The sequence below is a fragment of the Anopheles moucheti genome (assembly GCF_943734755.1).
Source record: "Anopheles moucheti chromosome X unlocalized genomic scaffold, idAnoMoucSN_F20_07 X_unloc_3, whole genome shotgun sequence".
Taxonomy (NCBI): domain Eukaryota; kingdom Metazoa; phylum Arthropoda; class Insecta; order Diptera; family Culicidae; genus Anopheles; species Anopheles moucheti.
This window is the reverse complement of record NW_026453537.1, coordinates 370,001-382,500: the sequence shown is the minus strand read 5'-3', so window position 1 is coordinate 382,500 and position 12,500 is coordinate 370,001. Positions and strand designations below refer to the sequence as shown.

Here is a 12,500-nt window from a genome sequence, read left to right as displayed (position 1 = left end):
TGCGGTCTTCATCGATCCATGAGCCGAGTGATCCCCTGCCTAGGGTTTTGGTATGTTCAACTGTCTCCTATGTTTTCGTTATGCGCTAGGTGCATCTCTCACAACTTAAGTTCCCCGGACAGCGTAACCGTGCACCTCTCGGTTCCTTCGAAGCCGTCCAGGGTGGACAAGGATGACCATTGGTCTTCCTTCCCATTGATCGACGCGCGATGTGGGCGGCATCGGCGCGATCTTGCACAACTTTCGTTCTCTTGATTAGGTTCTCTCTCGCTCGAGGCCAGTGTTTAAATATGTTCTAGTGGGTCTTTACCTTCGCCCATGTGTCACACACTTTACGCGTTCGATGGCTGCCATTGGGAGTGTGCGCACAGGTACGAAGGCCACTGGCCTACGGTCGCGCACGCTCAATATCGTAGTATAGACACACCTCTCTCGCGGGTCTAATTGGCGTGCGCGGCCCCCAAAAGGTAACATAGCAGTTTGTTCTGCTGATACCGTGTTTCTCTATCTCTCTAACCAACTCACACAACAACATATATGTATTGATCGGTAATGATCCTTCCGCAGGTTCACCTACGGAAACCTTGTTACGACTTTTACTTCCTCTAAATCATCAAGTTCGGTCAACTTCGGCCATGCCAGCTGCAGCTCACGAAGGAACCGCGGAAGGTGTGCCTCCAGAGACCTCACTAAATAATCCATCGGTAGTAGCGACGGGCGGTGTGTACAAAGGGCAGGGACGTAATCAGCGCTAGCTAATGACTAGCACTTACTAGAAATTCCAGGTTCATGGGGACCGTTGCAGTCCCCAATCCCAACTAAATGAGCATTTGGGTGATTTCCCGTTCCTCTCGGAATGGGGGCGCCAATTGGCGAGAACACGCTGCTGCTCACATTGTAGCACGCGTGCAGCCCAGAACATCTAAGGGCATCACGGACCTGTTATCGCTCATTCTCACCTTGCTAAACACAAGTTGTCCCGCTAAGCAGGGCAAACGTGGCCGACGACCGCCCGTGAAGGGGCCGCCGGCCTTGACGTCAGGTGCGCCCGGAGGTGCACTGCTGACAGCGTTCTAGTTAGCTTGTTTGAGTCGCGTTCGTTATCGGAATTAACCAGACAAATCATTCCACGAACTAAGAACGGCCATGCACCACTACCCTTAAATTTGAGAAAGAGCTCTCAATCTGTCTTACCTCGATAAGTTCGGACCTGGTAAATTTTCCCGTGTTGAGTCAAATTAAGCCGCAAGCTCCACTTCGTTTTTTTTTAAGAAATGCAGGTTTTATTGTACAAAAATACCTTATAAACCTACCCTCTTGACGTAGGACGTCGCCCGCCAGGGATTTTGTCCTACGTCGTTGCGAACCCTTTCGGATATCTCTTCGCGATTTATTTATTCAATTTTCCGTATCTTAATCCGCATTTTAAAGGCGTACACATACTGAGTCCACGTGACTCTCTCTTTCTTCCCCTCTCGGAGATCTCAAGAAGTCAACCCGACATCTATCGATCTGACCATTCCGCCTCGCTGGCGGCAGCCTCCTCCGCGGGTGTCCATCGTCGGCCTGCAGCCAAAGCACGACGGCGCCTTTCGTTTTCGCGTCTGTTCCGCCGAGACCTTATCAGGTCCGCCTCCGTAGGCGCGGTCCGACGGCGGCGCGTCGTCGAGGGTCCCTCAGCCTGGACCCGAGCTCGCCATGCGCGCTGCATGAATAGACGCCGCTCATGGCGAATTCTAACCGTTTCAGGGGAAGGTGGTCCCCCTCTGCTACGCCTAGGTATGGGAGGAGGAGCTAGGCCCGCTCGCTCCGCCTCTACTGCCGTCCGCAGTATCTCGTCATCTCGGGCGGCCAGTGCTGCTGCGACGTCCGCAGCCAGTCGCACTCGCGCCCGATCCTCCGCTCTGCCGCGAAGCCGTCGGTTGCGGGCAGATCGCTGACGCGCTGCTCGCGCCTCGTTCACGCGCCGCGTGATGTCTTCGATGATGACGTCGTCCATCTCCTCACCGAAGAGTGCGGCCACACTTTCGAGGACCACTTCCTCGTCCTCGGCGAAAGCCGCTTCCGTTCGACCATTGGTGAGCGCTTCCTCATCGCGCCACAGCTGTTGAAGCACTGTGGTGATGGTCTTTGCTGCTTTCTGAATGCGGTCCCACCACTCCGCACTCTCCAGCAGCTTCTCTGCGATGTTGTTAAGCTGGACCGACTCGGGTGTCCCCCAGCCCAGCAGCTCACGTCGGATCTCCTCAAACACGGGGCACTCGAACAAGACGTGGGCCACCGACTCGACCGACCCCACGCACCGTGGACACTCCGGAGACGAAGCGAAGCCGCAGACGTGCAGGTACTCCCGGAAGAATCCGTGTCCGGAGAGCACCTGCGAAAGGTGGAAGTCCACCTTCCCGTGCTTTCGTCCCGTCCACCGGTGCAGGTCGGGAATCAGACTGTGTGCCCACGTCTGATAGCGGCTGGCCGATGGTGTTGCCGCCGCACGGTCCCAGGCGTCCTGCCATTGCATCATCGTGGCTGCTCGCTCCGCCGCTCGTACCTCCTTCCTGCTGGCGCCAGGCTCGACCAGCAGCCTGCTATGGCACCTTGCGTCCTCGTTGACGACCAGCCAGTACGGCACCAAACCAGCCATCACCACTGACACCTCGTAGGATACCGAGCGGAACGAACTCGATACCCCACGTGCCAGTGGCTTCTGGACCTGGGCCAGTCGTCTTCGGCACCACTGCATGTCTGTCGCCTTAGCCCAGATGGGCGAGGCGTACCGGATCACCGACTCAGCGACTCCTGCCAGCAACCGCCGCTTGGCCACCTGGGGGCCGCTGTGGTTCCTCATCACCGAGGTAACCGCCGCCACCGCACGGAGGGCCTTGTCCGCGGCCGCTTCCACGTGCGGTTTCCACGAGAGTTTCTCGTGGAGTTGTACCCCCAGGTAGCGTATCGATCGCTTTGACGTGCAGACCACTTCGCCGACGCGCACAGGAATTTCCAAACGTCCTCGACGCAGACTCGATATCAGTACCACCTCGGTTTTGTGGGGGGCGAGACTGAGGTGCCGTGCCTCAAGCCACCCCATCACCGCCTCAATCGCAGCCTCCGCAACGGACGCCGACTCCTCGGGTGTGCAGCCCTCGGCCAGGATGGCGATGTCATCGGCAAAGCCGACGATGGTGGCCCCTTCAGGGAGCTGGATCCGCAGAACGCCGTCGTACATAACGTTCCACAGAGTCGGGCCAAGGATTGACCCCTGTGGAACGCCTGCCGTCACCCGACGTGACACCGGGCCGTCATGGGTGTCATACACCAGCTCCCTGTCGGTGAAATAGTCGCGGAGCAGGAGTTGCAGCTGCGCTGGAACCTCCTTCTCACGCAGGGCCATCGCTATCGCCTGCCAGCTGGCGGTGTTAAAGGCGTTTCTGACGTCCAACGCCACAACCAGCAGACAGCGCTTATCCCGGTTGTTAGTCCGTCCGTAGGACATCGCGCGCTCGCCTGCTTCCACCACCAGCTGGATCGCCTGCAGGGTGCTCCGCTGCTTCCGGAAACCGAACTGGTTCTCGGCCAGCCGAGGTGCCTCCGGATCCTCCAGGTGCTCGTTGAGTCTGTCCAGCGTAGTCCTCTCGAAGACCTTCGCCGGGTTGTCGATCAAGCAGATCGGGCGGCAGGACGAGGCTTCGCCCGGCGGCTTACCCGGCTTAGGCAACAGCACCAGCTTCTGCCTTTTCCATTCGCGTGGTATTTCGCCGGTGTCCAAGCAGCGCTGGTAGACACCAGCGAATGGCTCCGGATACTTCCGGATGGCAGCCGTTACCGCAGCGTTCGGTACTCCATCGAGGCCAGGCGCCTTCCGCGGATGCAGCTCGCTCGCTATCGCCTGGAGCTCCGCGCAGCTGATCGGACGGACCGGAGTGTCCCCTTCCGAAGGCGTGACGTCCGGCCACTCGACCGGGGGATGCTCCGGAAACAGCTCCTCGACGATCCGCTGCAACACCGCTGGATCGCGTTCACGCGCCGTCCAGCTGCCCCGAAACCGAAGAAGCACTTGCCGGAACCACTGTCCCGTCTCATCTGCAGCCAGGGCCTGCAGCCACTCATCGAACTGGCGCTGCTTGCTGGCCTTAATTGCCACCCTTAAGGCAGCACGCGCCTCCTGATGTTCCTCTGAAGCCAGTTCGGCGGACGTCTCGTCGAGGGCCAATGACTGTCGCTCCCGAGCCAACCGGCAGCGCTCGGTCAGCTCCTCGATATCCGGAGTCCACCAATATGTGTTGCAGTTCCTCCTCTGCTGCTGCGACTGCCCAATCCTCGCCATGGTAGCGTCGCAGGCCTCCGTAAGCACCATCCCCAGGCTTGCCGCATCGGTCACCCGATCGGCAAAACGGGTCACCTCAAGTGCCAGCTCGAAAGTACGGGGGCAAAACTGGCGAGTTCGCCAGCGAGTACCCGCCTCCCGTACTTCGACACCTTCCTGCTGATGAATGCCCCGTCCGGGCCGCTGACCTGCACGATGCTGTTGCCCGACCGCAAACCGAATATAGCGGTGGTCGCTATAGGAGTAGCGGTCTAGCGTCCGCCAGGAGCTGATGTCCTCCGCTGCTCCATCCGATCGGCAGAGCGTTGGACTCGCGAAGGCGACGTCCACTCTGCTGGGCCGAGCCACACCGTTCCCCAGGAATGTCGGCTCCGTGCCGCGGTTGAGGACCTCCAATCCTAGGCTGGTAACCGTCTGAAGGAGCGCCTCACCCTTAAGGTTGGCCCGCTCGCTCCCCCAGGCCCCATGCCACGCGTTGAAGTCGCCAGCTATCAGCACGCAAGGGTGGCCTCGCGCAAGTACCTCCAGCCGGTCCATCTGTTGCTCGAACTCCGGGAGGCCGATCGATGGCGGAATATAGCAGCAGATGACAACGATGCCCGCCACCTCGGCAGCTACGATGCCCGGATGCTGCACGCTCCTCACCCGCTGTATGGGAAACCGTTGGCCACTGGTGACGATCGCGGCCTTCAGTGCGTCGTCGGATGCCCAGTTCCCATTGTTGGCCGGCACAGCATAGAGCTCCGTGATGAGCATCACGTCTGCTCCCTCCTCCCTCATCCGCTGGAGCGCAAGATCCTGAGCGCTCCTGCTCTTACCGATATTTATCTGGAGCACTTCTATCATCATCGTGTGGCTGCAGCTTTGCACGAAGCTGCGGCAATCGAGTGCGGGCCGCCACACTTCAAACAGCGAGCCTCGCCAGTGCAGCTCGCTGCCTTGTGGCCTTCCGCGCCACACCGGATACACGCTTTGCTGCGGTCCTCTCCCGAGCACTGCCCGGCGAAGTGGCCGCGCTCCAAACATCGGAAGCACCGCTTCTCCTCCAGCGACGCTTTCGGGACCTCCCACACCCAACAGGAGGTGTGTCCTAGGAGCAGGCGCTTCCCAGCCAGATGCTCCGCATCCGACCGGGGCAGACGAACGCGAGCACGCTTCGTGCCGTCTCGCCGCTCCCACATGTCGAAGGTGGCCTCGGAATGCTCCTTGCCGAGAGCCGTCAACACCGCCCGACGCAGCTGGTCCTCGCTCGCCAAGGAGTCGATGTTTGTTATGAGCACCATCGACATCTCCGTACGCACGGTCGCCGCACCCTTGTCTCCGATGGCTTGCCGGATACGCTGGCACAGCTCGGCGCTGTCGGCATCACGGCTCAGCGGCAGCCGCAAGGTGTCTTTCGGCGTTCGCTTGCCGACGCCGATCTTCTCCTGCATGCCGTCGAGATGCGAGCTCGTACGAATCGCCCTATACATGTCGAGGTAGCTGACGCCCTCCGCTGGCATCACCTCGATGGTGTCGGGCCGCTTCCGCGACTTCTTCACTGCAGCTGGCATCGTGCGTGGCTGCTGCTTACTCTGCTTTCGCAGCAACTGGCCCTGCAAATGCCACTGTTGTTGTTGTTGCTGGGGCTGCCCAGCCGAACGCTGTCCGCTCTGATGTTGCTGCGGACGTTGCTGCTGTTGCCGCTGCGGCTGCTGCCGTTGCGGGAGCTGCGGCCACTGCTGCTGATGCTGCTGAGCCGGCTGCTGGCGTGCCGGCTTACGGCGCACCACCTCGGCCCAGGAGCCGCCTTCCTGGTCCGGAGACGGCACCACCGTAGCCGTCACCGCACCCTCTCGCTGTTGTGCCAGCTGCTGCTGCTGCTGCTGCTGCTGTTGCTGCTGCGACTGCGCAACAACCAGTTGCGTAAGAAGCCCAGAGACCATCTCCCGCTCCTTACGGTTCTCCTCTCGCAGATGGAGCACCTCCTGGCGATGGCACTCCTGCATCGCCGCGAGGTCTTTCCGGTATTGCTCAGCTTGCTCCGTCAGCTGAACACGGAGGAGGGATAGCTCGTCCTCCAGACGCTCGATGAGCCTCTCCATCGTGGCTCCTTTCGCAGCCGTGGCCGTGCCAACGCCACTCGTGCGAGCAACACCGCTCGTGGCTGCGGTCTGCCCTTCCGGCACTCTGCTGAGCATCACTACCGGTTTCGAGCCCACCGGTGCTCGGCTATCGGTCGATCCCGACCGTGATCGTAGGTTCCTACTGGTGGACATCATCGCCAAAAGGAAGGAAGATTCCGCGCTTTAAGCTGGTTTTACTCCCCCTCAAGGAGGGACGCCAGCAGCGGACTGCCACGAGGATCGACGGAGAGGTTTTTCCGCCCGGGCGAGGTGAGGGAAGATGGTAGAAGAACGGGGGGTTGCGCGATGGACTCGTCCCGCCGAGCCGCTTCTTCTGATACCCCACTTGCCGGGGTGGCGATGAAGTTTTCCTCGGAAAAATCGCGAAAAACCGCTTCCTGGGTGGTTTTTCCGCTCTAGGGGGGTGGGGGTGGGTGGTATGGTGGTGGGATGGGGTTTTCCCGACTCCCCTCTTGAAAACTCGTCGTTTGATACCCCGCACGACGGTATCAGGGCGAAAATTTTCTTCTTCGGAAAAACGCTTTTCCGCCCGTATCTCTCTGGATGTTGCGAAAATCGCTTTTCCGGCGACGGTTTTGGAAGTAATAATTCACCCCGCAACTTTCTTCCAAACACCCGGGAGCTCTACCTCCGCTCCTTGGCCGGGAAAATCGCCAAAAACCGCTTCCTGGGTGGTTTTTCCGCCCTAGGGGGGTGGGAGTGGGTGGTATGGTGGTGGGGGGGTATTTTCCCGACTCCTCTCTTGAAAACTCGTCGTTTGATACCCCGCACGACGGTATCAGGGCGAAAATTTTCTTCTTCGGAAAAACGCTTTTCCGCCCGTATCTCTCTGGATGTTGCGAAAATCGCTTTTCCGGCGATGGTTTCCGATGTGATAATTCACCCCGCAACTTTCTTCCAAACACTCGGGAGCTCTACCTCCGCTCCTTGGCCGGGAAAATCGCGGAAAACCACCTTTCGCGGGGGTTTTCCGGGGCTGGGTGGGGGGTGGGTGGTGCTAGGGGGGGGAAACCGCGTTTCCCCCACTCTTCTTTCCGAGACGCGTCGTTAGACACCCCACACGATGGTATCGGGCCGAAAATCTCACACACACAAAGAGCGGTGAAATTTCGTCCGGGAGTGCCCCTCCGGGAGCGCTAGCGCTCCAGCAGGGGGGTGATTCGTCCGGAAGTTTTTTTCCTCGCTCTTTTTCACACACACGCCGCCATTTTCGACGAGCACGTGGTTTTCTTTGTCCGCGAATAACTCCCTGAGTTTTTGTCCGATTTCCACGAAATTTTCAACACTTGTCCTTTACTGTAGAGCGCAACTTTTAAGACACCTTCCAGCGGAATCGATCCGCAATGTTCGGAGTTATACAGGTGTGAAATTTCACCACAAAAACACCTGCCGTTCCGCGAACTCCATCAATTCGGCCAATGTTTCTTCACCAAAAGGTGTGGCCTGGTGAGGCCCACGAAGTGTCACTATCACTTTTTCGATATCTTCACTCTTTCGCACAATATGTCACAAAAACCGTTTCGTTGAATAACACACGCAAGGGGGGGCGTGGGGCCACCAAATTCGCAGGGGGGGTTCCGGAGGGTACCTCCAACTTTACTGCAAACTTTCGCACCGGTCAAACGCAAATTGCGGCACTTTTGCTCTGAAACACGGAGGAGCGTGGATTTGCGTCTGCTCTCTCTGGAGGCTCGCACCAGACTACAGGGATAACTGGCTTGTGGCCGCCAAGCGTTCATAGCGACGTGGCTTTTTGATCCTTCGATGTCGGCTCTTCCTATCATTGTGAAGCAAAATTCACCAAGCGTAGGATTGTTCACCCTTTCAAGGGAACGTGAGCTGGGTTTAGACCGTCGTGAGACAGGTTAGTTTTACCCTACTGGTGTGTGCTGTTTGCCGCTATCTTAACGGAATTCCTGTGCAGTACGAGAGGAACCACAGGTACGGACCACTGGCTCAATACTAGTTCGACCGGACTTTGGTATGACGCTACGTCCGCTGGATTATGCCTGAACGCCTCTAAGGTCGTATCCAATCCGAGCTGATAGCGCTTCTCAAACCCATTAGGTGATCGGAAGCTAGCGGGCTTAACAACCCTCCGAGATCCGTCGGTGCTGCCCCGCGCACACTGACGTCTCATCCCCGCTATAGCACTAGACTGAGCCGCAACGGGCGGGAGCACGCTGCACGTGGAAGTACCTTACCACAGGGAACCCTGGTGGCTGTGTTTCCGTCGACCGTGGATACAACTAGTTTCGACACCTTCGACCGCCCGCAAACGACGGGACTACAGGCTGGGAGCTGCGAGTTGTAGAGATGCGTTCGCATCGATCCTCTCAGGCGACCCATGCTTGCTGGTGCTCGCGTTCACTTTGGGAATGGAGTGTTCGCGAGAGTGATTGTTGTGTTGTGTGTGTACAGTTGGTGCTTGCGTGCACTCCCATAGTGGAGTGTTCGCGAGCTTAAAACGCTAAGTCCCGATTAATACTCTCCTCGCAACATTATGTGCGTGGCTCCACGCCAAGTGGGATTAGCGGTGCGAAACGCGATTGGTAAAGTCGATGGTGATGTGCGTACCAACAGGCGATTTGTTAAGTCAAATGCGAACTGTGGTGCAACAGGCAATGTGTGTTTATTATCAGGTGTTGTTGGAAGTCAATACGATTTGACTTTCAAAAATTTTTCTAAGTCCCGATTTTTTTTCTCGTCGAGTAACTACAATGGACTATTTCTATCGCAGCGGACTTGCGGTTCATGGCCTAAATGATCGCGAACGAACACGTATTCGCAAAAAAAATTTTGTATGAAAAAGTCACCACTTGGGTACCTCCATACAAAAGTACCAAGTTCGGGTCGAGTGGTCGATGGACGTCGAAGGTGAAAATTTTTCATCATCGAAAATTTTTTCCAAAGTTGAAGCAATTGGGCCCTAGAGTATGAAAAGTGAAACCACGGATCGATATGAGAAATAAAAATTTTTGTATGAAAAAGTCACCACTCGGGTACCTCCATACAAAAGTACCAAGTTCTGGTCGAGTGGTCGATGGACGTCGAAGGCGAAAATTTTTCATCATCGAAAATTTTTTCCAAAGTTGAAGCAAATGGGCCCTAGAGTATGAAAAGTGAAACCACGGATCGATTTGAGAAATAAAAATTTTTTGTATGGGAGGGCCCCTGCTAGAACATTTTTCCCAAGTGCGACCATTTTACCCAGTGAGTCAAAAAAAATTTTTTTCACGGTGACTCAAAACTTCAATATTAGACTCCCCTGAGTATGAAAAGTGAAACGAAAATCATTTTTGAGAAGAAAAAATTTTTGTATGGGAGGGCCCCTGCTAGAACATATTTCCCAAGTGCGTCGATTTTTGGGTCGCCGACACAAGCTCGGGTCAAAAAAATTTTTTTTTCTCGGTGACTCAAAACATCAATTTTAGACTCCCCTGAGTATGAAAAGTGAAACGAAAATCATTTTTGAGAAGAAAAAATTTTTGTATGGGAGGGCCCCTGCTAGAACATTTTTCCCAAGTGAGTCGATTTTTGGGTCGCGACACAAGCTCGGGTCAAAAAAAAATTTTTTTTCATGGTGACTCAAAACATCAATTTTAGACTCCCCTGAGTATGAAAAGTGAAACGAAAATCATTTTTGAGAAGAAAAAATTTTTGTATGGGAGGGCCCCTGCTAGAACATATTTCCCAAGTGCGTCGATTTTTGGGTCGCCGACACAAGCTCGGGTCAAAAAAATTTTTTTTTCTCGGTGACTCAAAACATCAATTTTAGACTCCCCTGAGTATGAAAAGTGAAACGAAAATCATTTTTGAGAAGAAAAAATTTTTGTATGGGAGGGCCCCTGCTAGAACATTTTTCCCAAGTGCGTCGATTTTGGGTCGCCGACACAAGCTCGGGTCAAAAAATTTTTTTTTTCACGGTGACTCAAAACATCAATTTTAGACTCCCCTGAGTATGAAAAGTGAAACGAAAATCATTTTTGAGAAGAAAAAATTTTTGTATGGGAGGGCCCCTGCTAGAACATATTTCCCAAGTGCGTCGATTTTTGGGTCGCCGACACAAGCTCGGGTCAAAAAAATTTTTTTTTCTCGGTGACTCAAAACATCAATTTTAGACTCCCCTGAGTATGAAAAGTGAAACGAAAATCATTTTTGAGAAGAAAAAATTTTTGTATGGGAGGGCCCCTGCTAGAACATTTTTCCCAAGTGCGTCGATTTTGGGTCGCCGACACAAGCTCGGGTCAAAAAAATTTTTTTTTCACGGTGACTCAAAACATCAATTTTAGACTCCCCTGAGTATGAAAAGTGAAACGAAAATCATTTTTGAGAAGAAAAAATTTTTGTATGGGAGGGCCCCTGCTAGAACATTTTTCCCAAGTGAGTCGATTTTTGGGTCGCGACACAAGCTCGGGTCAAAAAAAATTTTTTTTTCATGGTGACTCAAAACATCAATTTTAGACTCCCCTGAGTATGAAAAGTGAAACGAAAATCATTTTTGAGAAGAAAAAAATTTGTATGGGAGGGCCCCTGCTAGAACATTTTTCCCAAGTAAATTCGATTTTACCCGGTGAGTCAAAAAATTTTGAAAAAAATATTTTGCCAAAATCGTGTTCATTGCCTATTATAAGGGACCAGGTCAGCTCACACGCATTTTTGGAGACCATATGGAAAGTGCGTCTGGGATTGCGGAAATTAAGTTTAGAGTGTTAAATGATGGTTTCGCAATCCCGAAAGGCTCAAAATCCACCCTAAGGTCCCCTGGGTGAAATGTGGTTTCCAAGGTGTGAGCGCTATCGGTGATAGAGTTGGAATGTGATTTCCAGAGCGCAGGGCGACTGGGCTTAGAGCGAAAATCATAGACAAGGGTAAGTATTGGACTGAACGACTCGAAGCAAACGAAAATCATAGACAAGGGTAATGGACTGAACGACTCGAAGCAAACGAAAACCACACACAAGAGTAATGGACTGAACGAATCGAAGCAAACGAAAATCACATACAAGAGTAATGGACTGAACGAATCGAAGCAAACGAAAAACCACAGACAAGAGTAATGGAGTGAACGAATCGAAGCAAACGAAAACCAAAGACAAGAGTAATAGAGTGAACGAATCGAAGCAAACGAAAACCATGAACACAGGGATAACTGAGAACGAACCTACCTATCAGAGCATGTGAAAGCATGGACAAGAGTACTGAAAATCGGACCAAACCTCTAGAAGCACACGAAAATCATGGACAAGAGTACTCAAAAACACGGACCAAACCTATGGAAGCACACGAAAACCATGAACACAGGGATAACTGAGAACGAACCTACCTATCAGAGCATGTGAAAGCATGGACAAGAGTACTGAAAATCGGACCAAACCTCTAGAAGCACACGAAAATCATGGACAAGAGTACTCAAAAACACGGACCAAACCTCTCGAAGCACACGAAAACCATAAACACAGGGATAACTGAGAACGAACCTACCTATCAGAGCATGTGAAAGCATGGACAAGAGTACTGAAAATCGGACCAAACCTCAAGAAGCACACGAAAATCATGGACAAGAGTACTCAAAAACACGGACCAAACCTATCGAAGCTCACGAAAACCATGAACACAGGGATAACTGAGAACGAACCTACCTATCAGAGCATGTGAAAGCATGGACAAGAGTACTGAAAATCGGACCAAACCTCTAGAAGCACACGAAAATCATGGACAAGAGTACTCAAAAACACGGACCAAACCTATGGAAGCACACGAAAACCATGAACACAGGGATAACTGAGAACGAACTTACCTATCAGAGCATGTGAAAGCATGGACAAGAGTACTGAAAATCGGACCAAACCTCAAGAAGCACACGAAAATCATGGACAAGAGTACTCAAAAACACGGACCAAACCTATCGAAGCTCACGAAAACCATGAACACAGGGATAACTGAGAACGAACCTACCTATCAGAGCATGTGAAAGCATGGACAAGAGTACTGAAAATCGGACCAAACCTCAAGAAGCACACGAAAATCATGGACAAGAGTACTCAAAAACA

At 53.7% G+C, this 12,500-nt stretch overlaps 1 non-coding gene across 1 annotated transcript in view; it reads right to left on the bottom strand.

Moving 5' to 3' along the window:
- Positions 1-47, bottom strand: part of LOC128308252 (5.8S ribosomal RNA) — a 158-nt gene extending 111 nt beyond the window's left edge. The window contains exon 1 of the ribosomal RNA XR_008288159.1: positions 1-47. This exon is cut by the window's left edge and continues 111 nt beyond it. This is a non-coding gene — a ribosomal RNA (5.8S ribosomal RNA).
- Between the last annotated feature and the right edge of the window lie 12,453 nt (positions 48-12,500).